The following is a 16,429-nucleotide window of genomic DNA, read 5'->3' as shown; positions in this document are numbered from 1 at the left end:
AGTTCCAGCTCATCTCTTTTATTGCCTTTATTTTTATTTTCTAAATGTTTATTTATGTTTGGAAGAGAGAAAAAGAGAGCTAGCGAGTGAATCCGTGAGATCGTGACCTGAGCCAAAATCTAGAGTTGGATGCTTAACCTACTGAGCCACCCACGTGCCCCTTCCCAATTCCTTTAAAAGAAGTTAATCTCTACCTAAAGCATCAGAGAGGAAGATTGTAGAAGGCTCCTTAAATGTCCCATTTTAGATCTAAGACCCTTAAAAATTGGGAATTTATCACTGTATTCCAAGAGATATGTCTTTCTAATGACTGAATATGCTATGTAGTTTATATTTATTTTTTTCTTCTCAAGCTCATCTTGGATGGTTAAAACTTAGATCAAGGTTTGGTTTATTTGCTTGTTTAGGTTTTAAGGTTTCCAGACTAATAAGGACTGGGAAAGATTACATATTTCATAGAGTTCTTAAATGATTTCAGTTACAACTTATTTGGGTGTTAACTTATTTTTTATTCATTATATTTGCAACTTCTGAAAAAGGTAGCAAACATTAAGGTTTTGCAAGAGTATCATGATTTTCAAAATGTCATTTTTTATTTGCTTAGTTTATTCATATGTTGAACAAGTGTATTTTTCTTTTCTATGATAGTTGATTTCTAGAGAATTTTGACCTGTGGTTTCATACTTAGGAAGCATTTATTGTGTGTGCCTACAGTGGATCGCTCTGTGCTACACAAAGGACATGTGTTTGTTTCTGCAGCTATGAATGTGCAGCATTAAGTGCAGACTTGCCATTTAAATAGTGCAAATAGAAATATGCCAAAAATGTGGTAAACCTAATCTTGGATCAGCAAAGGGAAAATAGCCTATATATTGCCATGGTAAGATAAGAATTATATTTTTCAGCCTCTTAGAAACGATTATTAAATTGAGAGAAGACCAATGTACCCTTGCACACCATTCTCCCTCCCTTTCCTAGTCCCTCTCCCTCCCCCTGACTCTCTCCCTCCCTCTCTCTCCAACCCCCCCCACCACACACACCCACTGTGGATGCTAACTTGTCAACTTCATGGTATAGAATACCATGATACCTTGAAGAACAGATTATGTTTGAAGGAAAGGCAACAGAAAGAGTAAGAATTGAGAGTGTGCAAAGATCAATGTCTTCATCATCTGGCTGACCAGTAGCTACTAAGGAGACATATGGAAGAGGAGGAAAGACATTCTCTGGGGTGTGAGGAGGGCTGGCTGTGAGGAAAGTGAAGATTAGCTAGTCTGTGCCAGGCAGAAATGGATTCAGATTTTGTGGTGCCTGAAGCTTATATGATTTGGGAGTTTCCAAGAAAAAAGAATACAATATAGCAAATACAAAATTAAGTACAAAAATGAATATTTAGAATGAGAAAATATTACAACAAACATAAACGTATAAATGCAACAAATATCACAAAGATGCAAATTTAGGAAAATAACATAATTGAGTTTTTATTATCTTCTGGGCAAACCTCTATAATCCTTTTTTTTAACTTAAATTTTTTTGGCTGCTTATTTTTGATCACTTACTTGAAGTGATTTTGCAATATTATTTTCTATAAAGAGAATAACAAGGTAATTAAGTCTTTCCTCAAGAATATCTTTCCTCTAAAATTTGTTTCTCATTGATAGTTCAAATTTGTCTTTTCAGTTTTACAACTCATGAATTTAGGATTGTTGCCAAACTTGGGAAAATCTGTATCGTATTTCATTTAGCAATGAGGTATTACAGATGTGTTCTGTGTTTGTAATACTGGTACAAGTTTGTTACAACCACAGGGATTCTGATAAATTCTACTTAGCCCAATTCCCATCAGAAAGAAAGAAAATATCTGAGGTATTTATATGCACTTTACAATTTCTAGAATATTTTCACAAGACAGAAATTTTGTTTTGACTTGGTATCCAAGAGAACTAAGTCTTCCACTTCCAGTTCACACATATGATGATTGGTATAACTTTCCTGCTTTTTAAACTTTGTTTCTTTTTTTATCATCTGTGAGCATCTGGTACCGACAACTTGGCCTGTACCTTGGTGTTATGACCACAGCTGAGTTGGCACCATGGAAGTTAGGACTTCTTTTGGAAGCCACTCCTAGACTGTGACAGGTAGCAAATGCTTAATTATATATTAAAGTGATGTGAATCACATTAATAGGTCTAATAAACAAACCAAGTATATCCCCAATTTGCCTTCTCATGGAGCATTCAAATAAGGGATCCTCTGTTACAAGGGAAAAGCCTGATGCAAGGGGTAGAGGTTGCAATGGAAAGAGACAGTGATCTTTTTTGTTTGTTTGTTTATTTATTTATTTTTGAGAGAGAAGGAGAGCCAGCATGAGCAGGGGAGTGGCAGAGAGAGAGAGGGAGACAAAGAATCCAAAGTAGGCTCCAGGCTCTGAACTGTCAGCATAAAGCTCATTGTGGGGCTTGAACTCACAAACTGAGATCATAACCTGAGCTGAGGTCAGACACTTAACCCGACTGAGCCACTTGGGCATCCCAAGAAACAGTGATCTTAACTGAGACATGATTAAAAGATTTTAACTTACAACTTTTACAAAAATACAGATGTGTGTGAACATATTAGTGAGCTCACTAGGCCTTTGGAAGGGCCCTGAAACTCAAGCCTTAAAAGCTTCTTGACCAAGCTGCCTCTGATGAAAGACATTCTAATGTACCAGATCTTTCAGCATCCCTATGGCCCAGGGCTCAGACCTTAATCCAAGTTATCCTTTTTGGGGGGGAGTGGTGGGGGTGGTCCTGTTTATTCTTTCCTTTGATTTCAACCAGCCTCCAGGTCTTAAATACAGTCTGTATTCAGACAATGCCAAATTTCTTTTCACCACTCTCTGGAGCTTCAGAATCACATCAGTCTTCTCAGTATCTCTTGGGTGACTCAGATCGCCAAATGACTAAGAGACCACTCAAACTCAACAACATCACTGCAGCAGAACTCTGGTTCTTGTTTCCTAAACCTTCTCCCCTCATAGACTTCTCAGTTAGTGACAACATTATCTTTTTAATTGTTCACACCAAGAATATGAGAGTCACCCTATTAGGAAATCTTGTACATTCAAAATATGTACAGAACTTGATCACATCTTACCTGTTTTAGAGTTACTACCTTGGACACATCCATCACCATCTTTCACTTGGATTGTATCAGAAGCCTCAAAGGTCTCTCTGCTGCTACTTTGCTCCCTGTGGTAGGTTTCAACACAGCAGCCTTTTGTTTTTGTTTTTGTTTTTTTAAGTTTTAATGTTTTAATTCCAGTTAGGTAACATACACTGTAACTTTAGTTTCGGGTGTAGAATCTAGTGATTCATCACTTACATATAACACCCAGTGCTCATCACAAAAAGTGCCCTCCTTAATACTCATTACCAATTTAACCTGTTCTCCTGTCCACCTCCCCTTCCAGCAGCCCTCAGTTTATTCTCTATAGTAAGAGTCTGTTTTCTGGTTTGCCTCTTTTTTCCCTCTATGTTCATCTTTTTTTTGTTTCTTCAGTTCCACATATGCATATGAGTGAAATCATGTGGTATTTGTCTTTCTCTGATTGACTTATTTCACTTAGCATAATACACTCTCACTCCATCTACATCATTGCAAATGGCAAGATTTCATTCTTTCATGTGGCTGAGTAATATTCCATTGTGTGTGTATGTATACCATGTCTTTTTTTTAACCACATACTCTTTATACATTAATCAGTCAATGGACTTTTGGGCTCTTTCAATATTTGCCTATTGTTGATAATGCTACTATAAACATCGGGGTCCACATATCCCTTCAAATCAGTAGTTTTGTATCCTCGGGGTAAATACCTAGTAGTGCAAATTGCTGGATTATAGGGTAGTTCTATTTTTAATATTTTGAGGAACCTCCATACTGTTTTCCACAGTGGCTACACTAGTTTGCATTCCCAACGGTGCAAGAGGGTTCCCCTTTCTCTACATCCTCGCCAACATCTGTTGTTACATTAGTTGTTAATTTTAGCCATTCTGACAGGGCTAATGTGGTATCTCATTGTAGTTTTTTTTAAGTTTATTTATTTATTTATTGTGTGTGTGTGTGTGTGTGTGTGTGTGTGTGAGAGAGAGAGAGAGAGAGAGAAAATGAATGAATGAGAATCCCAAATAGGCTCTGCACTGTCAGTGTGGAGCCATCTCCCAAACCATGCGATCAAGACCTGAGCGGAAGTCAAGAGTTGGACACTTAACCATCTGAGTCACCTGAGTGTCCCTCATTGTAGTTTTAATTTGCATTTACTTGATGATGAGTGATGTTGAGCATCTTTTCATGTGTCTGTTAGCCATTTGGATGCCTTCTTTGGAAAAATATTTATTCATGTCTCCTGCACATTTTTTAACTGGATTATTTGTTTTTTGGGTCTTGAGTTTTATAACTTCTTTACATATTTTGGATACTAACACTTTATCCATAACAGCCTTTAAAATGTAAGTCTGGTCTTGTCATTTCTCTGTTCAATCCAATTTACTCCAAGAAGCCAAAGGTCATAAAGTGCCCCAGAAGGCTTCTTGTGACCTGGTCTCACACTGTCAGCTCAAACCCTCTCCTTCTTGCAGTGCACCATCACACTGATTTCCAAGAGGCTTATTGAACACACCAGCCACAGGCCTCAGGGTGTTTATGAAGGGTATTTACTTGGATAACTTCATTTTCTCCAAGTATTTCCTCAAATGTTACCTCCTCTTTGAAGCTTCCCTGCCATCCTATTTTTAAACATTTTGTTTTTTTTTTTAAGTTTATTTATTTATTTATTTATTTATTTAGAGAGAGAGTGTGAGTGGGGGAGAGGTAGAGAGAATCCCAGGCAGGCTCTGCACTGCCAGCACAGAGCCCAACACGAGGCTCAAACTCATGAAACCATGGGACCATGACCTGAGCCAAAACCAGTAGTTGCATGCTTAACCATCTGAGCCACCCAGGCATCCATGGCCATCCTATTTAATGCTGCATTTGCCACCCCACCCACTCAGCATTCACTGTACAAAGAGATATACACTGTGAGATAGGTACAACCCTTTCTGTAGATTGAACAAGCCTAAAATAGGGAAAACTTAATAAGGTCAACAAGATCACAAAAGTAGTAGAGATGGAATTCAACCCCAGATGGCCTCCAGAGCCTGCACGCTTAACCAGGGTTCAGTCTTGCTTCCTAGTGTATCAAGGCAGAGGGCCAACAAGGATGCAGGGAACTGATAGGGCCCTGTATTGCTCGCTGGTAACTCCTCCATGTTCACAGTAGGTTGTTAACCTCTGAATTAAACCCAAGTCTCATAGATATATATTACAGGGTTAAAACTTCTTTTTCAAAAAGTAAGCCACTTACATATATGGAGTATTGTTATGACTTAATTGCTTTCCCAAGGAAATAGTGCTATCCTCCCCCTTTTTGAATCATTTTGTGTCTTCTATTTGGCCCTGTTATATGACTCAATTATTTTTACCAGAAGAAATGCATGTGATGCACTGGGCTATGCTAATAAGAGACCTGAAAACCGCAACAGTATTCCCAAACACATTATTATAACAGCACATTGTTTTGGAGGTCAAGATGATTTGCATAATGTAAGAATCACCTGAACTCAGGTGGAAAAACTGCTGCTGAGGGATGCCAGTGCAAGTAGATGGCTTATGCAATCTGGGTATTAGAAGCTATTTGTATAGCGTGGCTTTCGTGTTTATTTGGGAAGTAAAATCTATGAAGATTATGAGAATTCTTTGCCATGACTTCATCATTTCAGTATAGATTAATGGAGAGGAATTTGCAGGTGTTCTCTGGGGCTGGGATGAGCCACTTTTGAACCAATCCTTCTGATAACCCACATACCATTACACACATGTGTGAACACACACAAGTATGTTTTTTGACTGTTTAAGAAGCTTTGTATCTAGTCTCCCTGCCCCTATTTTTCCTTTACCCAAGCTCTCTAGCACACTGCCCCTAAAATTACCTTTCAAGAATCTACACTGGAGCATGTTAGTTCTCTACTTAAAATCCTTCTGTGCACCTAGGGTGCCTGGGTTGCTCAGTCAGTTAAGAAGCTGACTTTGGCTCAGGTCATGATCTCACAGTTTGAGAGTTCAAGCCCCGCATCAGGCTCTGTGCTGACAGCTCAGAGCCTGGAGCTGACTTCAAATTCTGTGACTCCCTCTCTCTCTACCCCTCCCTCGCTTGTGTGCTCACTCGCGCGCTCTCTCTCTCTCTGTCTCTCTCTCTCAAAAATAAATAAACATTTGGAAAAAAATTCCTTCTGTGCACCCTTCACCTACTGTAGAAAGCACACTTTTCTGTGTGGAAAGCAGTCATTCAGTCTGGGTGGACTCTCTTTCTTCTGTCCCCCCACTGTTACTTTCTATTCCCTAATAACAGTGCATTCCCGAAACACTCCATGCCTTGCCACATCTGTGTGCTTTAGGCTCTTGCTGAAACTCACTTTCTTCTCTGGCTGTCTGTAGCAAAATTACACCCAAGTTTTGAGAACCAGCTCAAATGTTACCATTTCTGGAAAAAATTCCTAGCCATATTTCATTTCCTGCAAATAAGCAAACATATGCATACATGTATTCTGGAAATAATAGTTCTTTTTTCTTTTCTTCCACAGGATTTTGTTCATACTTCAGGAACAGTGATTTTTGCCTGTATTGTGGTAATTGCTCTCTGTTGTTACCATGATTTGGAGAGTCTCCAAAAGTCTCTAGGAACTGAATAATCCCATTTGGTGCTTGTGGAGGTGAGTGAATGGGTATCTGTGTGTCTAAACTCATAATGCAGATTGATCTGAAGGCTGACTTGGAGGAGCACAGATTTGGTGACAGAAAATGTGAATGGAAAGTTCTTAATCATCTGTCCACTCAGTTTGACAAACCTTTATGGAGACTGTTTTTGTCAAGCACCGTGCTAGACATTATTATTAGTATGGTGAACACACAGACTGGGACGCCTGTCCTCTTGGGGCTTAGTGCACCAGAAGTAATTGTGTTGCAGTGAAGTGCTGATAACATCCATGCTGGGGCTGTGTGGCTAGATCTCAAGCTATGAGAACATATTTGTGTTTTATTCATTTTTGTATTGTTACTCTTAAAATAAAAACTGCTGGGGTACCTGGGTGGCTCAGTCAGTTAAGCGTCTGACTTGGGCTCAGGTCGTGATCTCACAGCTTGTGAGTTTGAGCCCCGCGTCGGGCTCTGTGCTGACAGCTCAGAGCCTGGAGCCCACTTTGGATTCTCTCTCTCTCTCTCTCTCTCTCTCTCTCTCTTTCTCTCTCTCTCTCTCTCCTTCCTCCGCTCATGCTCTATCTTCTTCTCTCTCTCTTAAAAATAAATAAACATTAAAAAAATTTTTAAAAGTAAAAACTGCTAGTTATTTTACCAGCAAAGGATGGATTTATTCAGGAATAAAAGAGAATTGAACTGTTGGACAATCTATGGCAAGACCACAGCAAGTCTAGTGAACAAAGGAGAGGTACGATTTTTTAATGAGTGAAAGGGTTAAGTTGGGAACACTGTTCTGAACTAAAATTCCTTTGGAGTTCAAAGTATGGTATCTTCTTGTTGGCTGAGCTGGTGTTTGGGGGTGATGAGAAGTGTCCCTTCTTCTTGCTCGAGTAGTAGTGTCCACATTCAAGGCCAAGTTCTTGTAAGGTCAGGTCCTGTTGGGTCTTCCTGTTGGGTCTGCCACTAACTATGTGGTAGGGCATGAGGGCCCTCTGCTGATATCTCTGACTCCATTTTAATGAGGTTTTTCTTTTACTAATTTTCAAAGTATCTCCTGTATCGATTTTAATCAACCATCATGAGGATGGTAAAAACTTGTTATGCACATGGAGGTGTTCAACACATAGCTGGTGAAAAAAAGAAGGAGGAAAGAAAGGGGAAAGAAAGAGTGATAAAGAGGAAGAGAATGAAGTCCTTTGGTTATTAAATCAAACTAAAGCTTCTGATCCTAACTGTAGAAATAAATCATGGTCTTCTTTACCTGTTCTTTTAAAAAAGATGTTACTGCAAACTTTTGGAATACTGGTACGAAAACCAATAATAAGGGAAAAGAAGCAAATAAAAACAAAACGAAATATCCTGGCAAACAGCCTAAGCATGATTAAACCATTAGAGAGGAGTGTTCCCTGATGATGTAACCCCTCAACCTGTCTTCTCCACATGGCCTTTTTCTTAAGTGACTTTCAAAACCTGTTCTCTTGGGGTTTGCATGCCTAGGAAGCTTTGGGTATTAGATGGATGAAAACAGAATACATTTAACAGTACCATAATTATCTCTTTCCTTTTTTTTTCATTCCTCTGGGGGTCTAGAGAAGTCATTGCCCTTATTTAATGCAGTGCAGTGCATGTGGAGTAATGTCTGAGTCACACCACGAAAATCCGTCTGCAGTCTGCAGCTTTGAGGGACGGAGAATGGAAAAGCAAGATCTAAAGAGGCTTGCAGTATTGATTGAGACGACAACTGCAACACCAAAACCCTCGAGTCTCCCCCAACAAGCAGAGAGGGAATAGCAAGGTGGGACTGATTCAGAGGGATTAGAACAATGTAGGAAGCAGGGTGCTGTGCCCTCCTCATTATAGACTGACCCCCCAGAGTTTCAGTGGAGAAAGCTCACCCCTCACGTGCATGCATCCACTGCATAGGGGAAACTAGCATCGTCTTTACCCTTGTACTTCTTTGTCAGCTAAGAACCAGGGAAGTGGGAAGATTATTGAAGATTGAGGGAATTTCTTCCACATTCTTTATTATTTTTTTCTGTCTCAGTCATCTCCATACTCAAAAAGTAGATTTAGAGGAGGCCTGGCATAAAGAAAAGAACAGCCAAGCTGCTGAGGGCTGTTGAATTTTTAATCCCCTAACACTTTTCTCCCCCTTCTCTATTTATTATCTATTTTCAAAGCCCTGGAGTAAAGAGATTGTCTAAACCCCATTCATTGGCAGCCATTCAAAAAGCCTCATCTTATAGCATGACTAGGGGAAAACCAGAAATGAGTTCTTAGAGAAAAATTTTCTAGGAGTCAGTAATGATACCAGAAACTAAATGTTTTTTTACTGAGGTGAGAAATACAAGTAATGGAAATGATGGCTCAGTGATTGTAGCATAAACAGCTCCCTGACCACAAATCCTGGGGCTCCTTATTCCTATGACCCTGTTCTAGTGCCCATGGCAGGAGATCACTAAAGACCCAGACTCTGAGCATGTGCCTGCCCTTCCCCAGGGGAGCAGGTTCTGTTCCCTGCCCTGACTCAGTAAGTCTTCATCTATACTCTCCAGTGACAGGATTTGTTGCCCTTCCTCCAGTGGCTTAAGGCGTTTCTTCTGTAGGGGGAAAGGTCCAGAAGGGGCTCTGCAGTTGCTCACAGCTGTGACTGCTCTACTAGGGAGCCTTCTCCCTTTTCATCCACTGCTCCAGCCTGCCTCCTAATCACCATAAGGCACACAGAGAAGGAGCCTGTGAGTGGGTACACATTTTGCTTGGGTCTGTGGCTACCAGGGTTTTATGTTCTCATACTGTCCCACATACAACCTTTAGAAATTCGTTCAAAGTTTTCGCTGGTTTCTCTTTAGCAGTGTGTACTGTGTCCAGCAGGATCTATTCTAGTTAAGCATGCATCTGCATCCTTCCTGTCCTTATTGGGTGTTGTTTGCCTGAAATTTTGTTTTGCAACCTCAGCTCTCTGATAGAATCAAGACAGTTGCCAATTTCCAGATCGTCTACATGTGTATGTGTATGTCCTGTTGTTTTTGGTAGACGGGACCATTGTTCTTTTCAGCTTTCTATATCCTGAATGGAAGGCAGAAGTCAACTGATGTGTTTACTGAACTCCGTTTCAAGGGTTGTATTTTAAAGGGATGCTTTGAAATTGCAGTTCATGCAGAGGATATTGCTTAGGGTGTTCTCTGGCCTGGAAGCCACGGTAAAGGAAATAGAAGCATATAAACTGAAGATAAAGGGTCTAAGGGGAGAACTCTTCATATATTCTGAGGGTAGCCACTAGGGACCAAAATTGGCTGGTATTATTCTTAGTTGGTATTATTCCAGAAGCCAGAAGTAATGTGTAGAGACTTCAGGGAAGGAGGTTTCTGTTCAATGCAAGGGGGAAATGTCCTTATAAAGAGCGCTCTTAACGCTGAGTAGATTGTTTTTCGAGGTCATGATCTCTTGCTCTGACAGTGGAAATAACAGAGTTGAGCTTGCATGAAAGTCTGTCAGGATATTTCTAAAGGTGCTTCTTTTAGGGGTTTGGAGTAGATGAACTCTGACATATGTTTGGTCACAAATAATAGACTTCTTTTCAGCATCTAAGTTTACTCTTAAATCCAGGGTAAGAACCTACTGACTTTCAAGTCCTTAATGATGTGGTTAAATAAAGTAGTGGCTTCTTAAGGCAAAGAATGTACCCCAGAGTTTTGAGCACTTGTTAAAGAGCGTTCTTTTATTGACTTGGTCCAAAGTGAGTGCCACAAATTATCGATAATTAGTGCTAGGGAAGTTTTCCTTGTGGGCTAGAGTCTTTATCAAAATGCTCTGAAGTAAACATTAAAATTGAGGACAAAATAATGATAATTTACTCCAGCAAAGTCAACACAGACTTGTGCCAGAGTGACTTAAGGGAGGTTTGGGGGGCCCAAATTAAGTGATCCCTAAAGGTCAAAATCATCTGGTTTTGAGGAAAGAAAAAGGAAACAGTTGTATTAGCTGAAGTGGGCCACGTGTGAATGCATACATAATGTGGAGTGAAATATGGGTGGGACATGTGGCTATCTAAAGAAGAGAAGCATGATTTATTTCACAATGCCACAATCCAGTCAGATCCTGAAACATCCGGCTGGGTGCAAAGGAGGCCATTGGGAGCCAGGCCTCCAGGGAGCAGAGCTCCAGTTGGTGACAGAGCAAAGGTGAGAGGCGTGTCTTTGGTTTCCTAAATTCTGGGTTGTGTACCATCTCTTAATTTCCTTGCTGAATGAAGCTGATTTGCTGGTATCTCTGGTCTTCTGTAGAGAAACAACAATGCCAGAAGCATGAGTGGTTTCTGTGATATTATATCTAGTCTTTGTCTCAGAAATATTTTATATTGAAAGATGAAGTAGTAAAATTCCCTTTCTTTAAAATGTCAGCAAGACAGTATTGTGAGGTAGGCGACACTGAGCTCCAGCCACCTCTTATTCCCCATTTTTGCACTTTCTCTCCTCTTACGCATCTTCTCCCTGTGCAGTCCTCTCCACCATAATCCTCCTCTCCTCCAGAGAGAGCCAATGCCAAATTCTCAGGTGCCTCCTGTATGTTCACTGTTTGCCACTTGGAAGTAATGCTGGTCTTACAAAGAATCATTTGCAGATATATTAGAGCAGAGATGGGAGTAAGTGATGGATCTTTCAGTGCAAAAAACGTACCTCTCCTCTTTGTTTAATGTTTACTTATTTTGAGAGAGAGAGCAGGGGAGGGCAGAGAAAGAGGGAGAGAGAGGATTCCAAGCAGGCTCCATGCTCAGCATGCAGTCTGACGTGGGACTCAATCCCGTAAGTGTGAGATCATGACCTGAGCTGAAATCAAGACTCAGATGCTTAACTGACTGAAACACCCACGCACCCCAAAATTATACCTCTTCTAAGCATAAGGTTGATTCTGCTTAAAACATGGATTTGAAAATCTCTTGTGTCATACTTTGTTTCAGGGCATAAAATCCAATAGTGTGGTTACCTACTGTGTGTACATTGTCCAGGCCCTTGTTTTTCCTCCTGCTATACTTGTTTCCTGCATTTTTGATATTTCTCTACTCTTCATGCTTCCTCAAGAAAGATCCACAGATGGGGCGCCTGGGTGGCTCAGTCGGTTAAGCATCCGACTTCGGCTCAGGTCACAATCTCGCGGTCCATGAGTTCGAGCCCTGCGTCGGGCTCTGGGCTGATGGCTCGGAGCCTGGAGCCTGCTTCCGATTCTGTGTCTCCCTCTCTCTCTGCCCCTCCCCCGTTCATGCTGTGTCTCTCTCTGTCTCAAAAATAAATAAACGTTAAAAAAAAATTCAAAAAAAAAAAAGAAAGATCCACAGAAAGTCCCCAAAATGAAATGGGGGAAAAAATGAAAATTGATATAGGTTGCCAATTTTCAATCCTTTAGATTTTTGCTAAGGAAAGAATTTGAAACTGCCAGCCAGAATCAGGTTACTGTTCACAAGTAACTTATCAGTAGATTATGTTTCTCATTTCCACACTTGGTCAAAACTTGGAGTGGATTCTTATACCTATATTTTTAATAAAGAATAATAATCTTAAATTGTTTCAAGTCATTCTGGCTTTGGATTTTAATTACATTTATTTCAGCATTAATTTATTTAGCAAGCCTTTGTTTGTTAAATATGTGCCAGGTATTGCATTATGTGCTTGGACATATAGAAAAAGAGTAAGACACAATCTGTATTGTCATTGGAGCTCTACTATGTTAGGCAATATAGGGATATAGAGATGGCTTAAGATACGGTTCCTGCCTTAAAGATGATGTATAGACCAGGAGAAGAAAGAGACTATAAAGACACAATGACCAAGTGCTGGAAATTATATGACATCTTGAGAATCTAGGAGATTAAGAAGGAGACTGAGTTAAACATTTTAGAATTAGGGAATGCAGCAGGAGAGAGGGGGGTGAAGGTTTCTCAAGTAAAATTGATGGGACAGTGACTATGATAGCAGCTTTCTTTTAAGTGCTGTGAACACATACAAATGAAGGAAAACAAGTTAGAATTGAGTGCTATTATCTGATCAGCATAAACTCAAAAGGTACAGCACATACATGAGTGTAGTAAGGTATAGTCATTTTCATCAAGAGCTTACAACTTTGTTGGGGTGCCAAGAATAATGTACATGAAACAATTAGAAAACAATTACATAATAGCAAGTGATTAGCTGCTAAATAGTGTGGCTAATTCTAATGTGTTGTATGAATTACCAAGAGAAGAGACCAAGAAACCTGGAGAGATGGATGCCTGCACAAGAGTGATAGAATTTTCTGAGATATAGCAACTTTGAATGGGGATGGTGCAAACATGGGTACAAGGACATTTTTTGTAAAGTCAAGAGTATTGAAGATTTACCAGTGAAGTGCAATGTACAGTGATGCTGGACAGTCAGGCTGGGGGCAGCCTATGGATGGCTTTGTAAGCCTGAAAGAGATCTGATGACACTGGAGACCTGGAACTTTTGAAAAGTATTTACAAGTGTGATTAATAGGATGGAAGGAAAATTTTAGTATAGCTCTTTCCTGTAGGTAGGACCATAGGACATCTAGACTCATGGAGTTGATTCATCAAGGTCCTGGAGATACAGGAATTGTAAGGGTAGAATGACAGGCAAAAGAGAAATATTGAGAGTCTAAAAAAGCAGTGGAAGTTCTGTGGTGTTGTGATGGGCTTCTTATCCAGGGCTATTTACATTACTCACTATGTGAGTGAGTCATTGATTGATTGTGCTAAGACCCTACATACTCCATTTAACAGACACCCCTGCTGACTGGTTTCCAGGTGGGTTCAGCCAGTGCCAGGCACAGGTAGAGAACTGGCAAGAGTGGGTGAGGGAGAAGTCAGGACATATCTCCCTCAGCTCTTCCTTGTGTCTCTTCATACTTGGGGAAATAGCAGCCTTTTGTTACAGTTAATCTGTGGGTTAATTAATCATTCCCTGTTTGGTTTCTCAGCTTTTTATCACCAGTGTAATGAATTATATATATGACATCCTTGTTGTTTAAAAGCATAGAAATGCCCTATTTTCTGGCTGGACTCTGATATAGTATGTAACCATGGATAAATCTTTCTGACCCTGGTTTTCATATCTTTAACACTGAAAGTATGAATTGGTTGACTTGTAATGCTTTTGTAAATAACTCATAAACTCAGAATATCATATATGTAAGATTCTATATTCTATGAGTTTATTATTTTATAATTATTTTGTCTGTATTAAATCCTCCCATATGGTTCGTGGTGCTCTTTTGAACACCTGCTAAAATGAAATTTGGAAAGAACTATCCAATGATTGTAAAACTTTAAAATAGTGGGAACTGACCCAACATAGGTCAGCCTTTTCAAGGACCAAGTCTGATAATTTGCTTGGAGTTGCATAGATAGTAGAGGAGCATGTTGAAGGAAGATTTCTCATGGGACAATCCAAAAAAGATGCCACTAAATATAAATGAATTTATCTTCAGAAATGAAGCATTTGGAGAAACAAGGTCAACAGGTAGAGAAGAAGAGAGGTGTCTTTTTTTCTTAACATTTGCTGACACCCAGAGTGTCACATCCTTCATCTGAATTTCCATGTCTTTAGTGACCAAGACCACCGTGTTGCGTTATAAGTGTCTACTTCAATCACATGATGAGCAATTTAGAATTTTGTAATTATCTAAGGATTAGCAGTAGAGTAGGCTTTGTTAGTTTGCAATTGAGTGCTCAATTTTAGAGCCATAATTGGAAAGATTTCCAGTAATTTGTGGTAGTTGTATTTAGTAAAAAGGAATGGAGGTGATTTTTGTTACTTTAATCCTTTGTTAGTTCTTTATAATCTGCACTTGGAAGAGGTGTGAGATAATCTCGGGCAGTATGCATCTTGGACAAGATTTTTCTTTGTGACAATTGCAGAGGAGGTTGAGAGTATCCTATCCTGTCATCGTTTATCCTCTCTGGGAATTATCAGTCACCGTTAGTCTTCATACTACAAGATAAAAACCATTTTTGTGTCCGTGATGAATCTATGAAAGTCAGTTTTGCCCCAGATTAATCAGTCCATATTTTTTAAGTCCATGATTGGGTTATTAGCTAGTTGATGATTAAGTCAGTGCTAAATCATCAAAAAATGATATGTATTAAGTGACTACTTGGTAATCTAGTGTGTTTTGTACTGACACTTGCAAAGGCACAGATTTTGCTTTCCTTGATGTAGATCAGCATCACACCCTGATTCCCACATACAAAAACCATTTTGGATAGATTCCTCAACTTCTCCTGAATAGTACTAACAAGATATTAATATGAAAATGAGCATATGTGGATATGTATCCCCTTGCACAGATTATGCATGATACAAATGGCCCTCAATAGTCTGTGTTAATTCAATGAAAAAATAATCTACTTTAACATATTTGTATATCCAGTCTAATGTGAACCATATTCTAGGATCTTTGAGAAATTCAAGAAAAATAGAGCTAATAACATGCATCTCCTGTTTTCACTAAATTTGCAGACTAATTATAGAGTAATGACAAAAATAAAACTTTTTTCTGAGTTGATTTAATATACCGTATTAATTTTCTCACTGTCAAGTCCTATTTTTCCAGTGAAATGTATTTCAAACATAAAAATATAGGGAAATACAGAAAATAAATGTTAACATACACATTGATAATTAGTGCCTCATGGCTAACTGCTTTTCAACTAAATGTCATAGCAGTTTCAGACCCAATAAATTTTGAACAGATTAAAAAAACAAAGATACTATCTACTAATTTCTAATAAAACACTGGCTTTATAAATCAATGGCACTAGAGTCATGAGGCATGAATTTTAGTCTTGGTTCTGCTATTAAGTAACATTAACCTGTCTTTTGTTTGTATATTTATAAATTGTATGGGCCAGAATGGTGAATCTTCTGGCATGTTAGGTCACTAAAATCCTTCAGGGCTGCACTGCTAGACTTTGATGGGCATGTGCATTTTACGTTAATACAAATGGTATGAATTTGAGCTTGACAGGACTTTTGACACAACAAACAGTGGAGGATAATTTACTGTGAGTGAAAGACATGGTTCATTGTGAAGCCATAGTCCAAGGTAGAATTTGTGTTTACTGGAATGTGTGACTGCTTTGCCTCTTCAGTATTTAAAATTGAATGCTTAGGGTGGTAAACAGTGTAATATAAATAGCTAACCAATGATAAAGAGTGAGCAATAAATAGCATAACCTTCAAAGATTTGTTACTTTTTTCTAAGCTTGATTTTTGAAATTCCTGTTCACTTTCTAAGCATTTCAAGCATGTTTTCACAAATTCTAGTATTCTACCAACATAAAGTGCCTGATCACCACTGTCATAGAGAATTTTTAAAGTCCTTTTAAGGCTCTTAAATTTGATGATACTTTATCTAATTCAGATAAAAAATTCTACTTCTGTTCAGGATATCCTTAAACAATAAAGGTAAAGATTTTCTGAGACAATTAAAATCTAAGATTCAATTGCTAGTATACCCACGCTAAAAGAAATATTTAAAAAGGAAGGCCTTCAGGGAGACAGAGTATGATACCAGATGAAAATTTGAATCTACACAAAGAAATAGAGTAAAGAAAATGGTAGCTATGAGAATAAACATATATATAAATATATATATT

Source organism: Panthera uncia (assembly GCF_023721935.1).
Source record: "Panthera uncia isolate 11264 chromosome D3 unlocalized genomic scaffold, Puncia_PCG_1.0 HiC_scaffold_8, whole genome shotgun sequence".
In the NCBI taxonomy this organism is placed as follows: domain Eukaryota; kingdom Metazoa; phylum Chordata; class Mammalia; order Carnivora; family Felidae; genus Panthera; species Panthera uncia.
The sequence above is the reverse complement of the archived record's forward strand: the minus strand, read 5'-3'. Positions refer to the sequence as shown.